Raw genomic sequence first — 5,093 nt, 5'->3', positions numbered from 1 at the left:
ACGTGACACGCCAGAGACGCGCCAGCCACACGCCAGCTTAGAAGTCATGCTTATTGAGTGTTTTCTTTTCCCTCAAAAATGTAATTTTCCTTTTTCACTTTTGTAATTCTTTTATCTTACTAGGAGTAGTATAAATACCCCCAAGGAGTACTGAAGAGGGAGTTAAGCAGTCAGTTTTAGATCCACTTTTACACTTCACTTTTGAGTACCTTTTGAACTATGAGTAACTAACTTCCCTCTCATTGAGAGAGGGAGCTCTGTTGTACTTGATGGATGAATGATAGTGAAATCCTTCTTCTCTTCATATTCTCTTTGATTTTCTAGAAGGAATTTCATTCTTAATGCTTAGTGTTCAATTATCTTGGGAAAGAGATTGAATGCAATTGGGTTTCATAGGAACCTTGGGAAAGGAAACATGAAACCAAGCTTGAAATCCCTTCTCACACTAGAGTAGAATCTGGGTTTTGGTGTTTGGATATGTGACATATAATCCTCCCTCTACTTGGACCTATGATGGTGTGTGGTATAATCAGGGACCAAGCATATCTCTCTTCATGAGCAATTAGACCAAGGAATTGGCTATTGATCAAGATCTGAGAAATTGAGTCACTAAGGGATTGGGGCTCAATCAATCATGATTGCCAAGAGGTCAATGAGTTGCATGATTGAAGAGGATATAAGCTAGACTTGATCCAAAGAGACAACATCTCCCAATCTCAATGAATTTCCCCATTCTTATCTTTCCATTTCTTTACAGCTTATTTTTACATTCAGCGATTTCCATTCCCATTTACATTCAAGTCATTTATGATTCTGCACTTTACTTTCTGCCATTTATACTTCTGCACTTTATCAATTTTTTTTATATTCTAGTCATTTACATTTATGTCAATTACAATTCTGCACTCTACAATCCTATTGATTCGCTTGACTAATTCATCAATTGATTAAAACTGCTCGAATTTGCCAATCTCTACGGATACGATCCCACTCCACTGTGGATTATTACTTGACGATAATTTTGGTGCGCTTGCCAGAAGGACTAATTCACCAATTTTGAATGGGGTGTGAATTCCGGTCATCAATGATCATGTGAAGTCATAAAAACAACTACAAAATTAAAGCAAAATGAAAAACAGCATAAAAAATAGCACACCCTGGAGGAGAGACTTACTAGCGTTTAAACGCTAGTAAGGATAGCAAAATGGGCATTTAACACCCAGCTTGGCAATATTCTGGGCATTAAACGCCAGAATGGGCAGCACTCTGGGTGTTTAACGCCAAAAAGGGCTATCTGGCGTTTGGCTAGCGTTAAACGCCAGAAATGGGTAGCAGACTGGCGTTTAACGCCAGGAAGGGTAGCAGAGCTGGCGTTTAATGCCAGGAATGGTAGCAAAGCTGGCGTTAAACACCAAGATTGGCACAAAATGGGCGTTTGAATGCCAGAATGGTGCAGGAAGCAGAATTCCTTGACACCTCAGGATCTGTGGACTCCACAGGATCCCCACCTACCCCACCTCTTCTTCTCTCCTCTTCACACATTCCCGTAACACTCTTCCCCAAATACCCTTGACCAATCCCATCAATAACTCTTCCTCAAATACCCCTCACTATCAAATCCTACCCTCTTTCCTATATCCTCTTCACCACCCACATCCATCCATCATAAAACCCCACCTACCTCACCATTCAAATTCAAACCATTTCCCTCCCAAAACCCACCCATTCTCACACGGATTCCCTTTCCCACCTACCCTATATATACCCCTCCTCACCACCTCAACTTTCACACATCACAAACACTTCCTTTACCCCTTGGCCGAACCACTCACCTCCCTCCATCTCCGCCATTTCTTCTTCTTCTACTTATTTCTTTCTTCTTTTGCTCGAGGACGAGCAACCATTCTAAGTTTGGTGTGGAAAAACCTAAAGCTTTTTATTTTTCCATAACCATTAATGGCACCTAAGGCCGGAGAAACCTCTAGAAAGAGGAAAGGGAAGTCAATTGCTTCCACCTCCGAGTCATGAGAAATGGAGAGATTCTTCTCAAAGGTCCATCAAGACCACTTCTATGAAGTTGTGGCCAAGAAAAAGGTGATCTCTGAGGTCCCCTTCAAGCTCCAAAAGAGTGAGTATCCAGCGATCCGACATGAGATTCAAAGAAGAGGTTGGAAAACTCTCACCAACCCCATTCAACAAGTTGAAATCTTAATGGTTCAAGAGTTCTATGCTAATGCATGGATCACTAGGAACCATGACCAAAGTATGAACCCGAACCCAAAGAATTGGCTTACAATGATTCGGGAGAATTACTTGGATTTTAGTCCGGAAAATGTGAGGTTGGCGTTCAACTTACCAATGATGCAAGGAGATCCTCACCCTTTCACTAGAAGGGTCAACTTTGATCAAAGGTTGGACCAAGTCCTTAGGGACATTTGTGTGGAAGGAGCTCAATGGAGGAGAGACTCTAGAGGCAAGCCGGTTCAACTACGAAGGCTTGACCTCAAGCCCGTGGCAAGGGGATGGTTGGAGTTTATCCAACGCTCTATCATTCCTACTAGCAACCGATCTGAAGTTACAATAGACCGGGCTATCATGATCCATAGCATCATGAATGGAGAGGAAGTAGAAGTTCATGAGATCATATCCCTAGAACTCTACAAGGTGGCAGACAAGCCCTCTACTTTGGCAAGGATAGCCTTCCCTCATCTTATTTGTACCCTATGCAATTCAGCTGGAATTGTCATAGAGGAAGACATCTTCATTGAAGGAGACAAGCCCATCACTAAGAAAAGGATGGACCAAACAAGAGAACCCACTCATGGACCTCAACAAGAGCATGAGGAAATTCCTCATCTAGAATAACTGAGTTCCAACATGGGACAACTAAGGATGGAGCACCAAGAGCATTCCATCCTCCTCCATGAAATTAGAGAAGACCAAAGAGCTATTATGGAGGAGCAACAAAGGCAAGGAAGAGACATAGAGGAGCTCAAGCACTCAATAAGATCTTCAAGAGAAAGACCTAGCCGCCATCACTAAGGCGGACCCGTTCTTTAATTTCCTTGTTTTTATTTTTCTGTTTTTAGAATTCCATGCTTTATGTTTTGTCTATGTTTGTGTCTTTATTACATGATCATTAGTGTCTAGTGTCTATGTCATAAAGCTATGAATGTCCTATGAATCCATCACATTTCTTAAATGAAAATGCTTTTTAATTGCAAAAGAACAAGAAGTGCATGATTTCGAATTCTATCTTGAAAATTAGCTTAATTATTTTGATGTGGTGGCAATACCTTTTGTTTTCTGAATGAATGATTGAACAGTGCATATTTTTGAATTTGTTGTATATGAATGTTAAAATTGTTGGCTCTTGAAAGAATAATGAAAAAGGAGAAGTGTTATTGATAGTCTGAAAAATCATAAAATTGATTCTTGAAGCAAGAAAAAGCAGTGAAAAGCTTGCAGAAAAAAAAAGGGAAAGAAAAAGTGGCGAAAAAAAAAGAAAAAAGAAAGAAAGAAAGAAAAAGAAAAAGCAAGCAGAAAAAGCCAGTAACCCTTTAAACCAAAAGGCAAGGGTAGAAAGGATCCAAGGCTTTGAGCATTAATGGATAGGAGGGCCCCAAAGGAATAAAATCCTGGCCTAAGCGGCTAAATCAAGCTGTCCCTAACCATGTGCTTATGGCGTGAAGGTGTTAAGTGAAAAGCTTGAGACTGAGCAGTTGAAGTCATGGTCCAAAGCAAAAAGAGTGTGCTTAAGAGCTCTGGACACCTCTAACTGGGGACTCTAGCAAAGCTGAGTCACAATCTGAAAGGTTCACCCAGTTATTTGTCTGTGGCATTTATGTATCTAGTGGTAATACGGGAAAACAAAATGCTTAGGGTCACGGCCAGGACTCATAAAGTAGCTGTGTTTAAGAATCAACATACTAAACTTGGAGAATCAATAACACTATCTGAATTCTGAGTTCCTATAGATGCCAATCATTCTGAACCTCAAAGGATAAAGTCAGATGCCAAAACTGTTCAGAAGCAAAAAGGTTACAAGTCCCGCTCATCTAATTGGAACTAAGTTCATTGATAAGTTTAGAATTCATTGTATATTCACTTCTTTTTATCCTATTTTGTTTTTAGTTGCTTGGGGACAAGCAACAATTTAAGTTTGGTGTTGTGATGAGCGGATAATTTATACCCTTTTTGGCATTGTTTTAACTTAGTTTTTAGTATGTTTTAGTTACTTTTTATTATAGTTTTATTAGTTTTTATTTAAAAATCACATTTCTGGACTTTACTATGAGTTTTTGTGTTTTTCTGTGATTTCAGGTATTTTCTGGCTGAAGAGGGACCTGAGCAATAATCTGATTCAGAGGCTGAAAAAGGACTGCAGATGCTATTTGATTCTGACCCTGTTGCATTCGAAATGGATTTTCTGGAGCTACAGAAGCCCAATTGGCGCACTCTCAATTGCGTTAAAAAGTAGACATCCTGGGCTTTCCAAAAATATAGCCTAAAACATCTTCGCGTACTTTGCACGAGATTTGATGGCCCAAACTGATGTTCAAAGATAGCCTAAAACATCTTCGCGTAAAACACCCAAACTGACACCAGAATTGGAGTTAAACGCCCAAACGGGTACCAAGGCTGGTGTTTAACTCCAGGAACAGCCTATGCACGAAAAAGCTTCAATGCTCAGCCCAAGCACACACCAAGTGAGCCCCGGAAGTAGATTTCTGCAGTATCTGCACTTAGTTACTCATTTTCTGTAACCTTAGGTAACTAGTTTAGTATAAAAACTACTTTTAGAGATTTATTTTACATCTTTTTATAGCTTTTCAATCTTAGGAATAACTTTTGATCATTGATCACTTTTGATCTTTGATATGCTATCATAGAACATTGTTCACGTTTGGAGAGGCTGGCCATTCGGCCATGCCTATACCTTTTTCACTTATGTATTTTCAACGGTGGAGTTTCTACACCCCATAGATTAAGGTGTTGAGCTCTGCTATTCTTCATGAATTAATGTAAGTACTATTGTTTTTCTTTCAATTCACACCAACTTCTTCTCCAAGATATATTCTCGTACTTAATTC

The sequence above is a fragment of the Arachis ipaensis genome, chromosome B10 (genome assembly GCF_059453495.1).
Source record: "Arachis ipaensis isolate K30076 ecotype BB chromosome B10, ASM5945349v1, whole genome shotgun sequence".
In the NCBI taxonomy this organism is placed as follows: Eukaryota; Viridiplantae; Streptophyta; class Magnoliopsida; order Fabales; family Fabaceae; genus Arachis; species Arachis ipaensis.
This window is presented reverse-complemented; position numbering follows the sequence as displayed.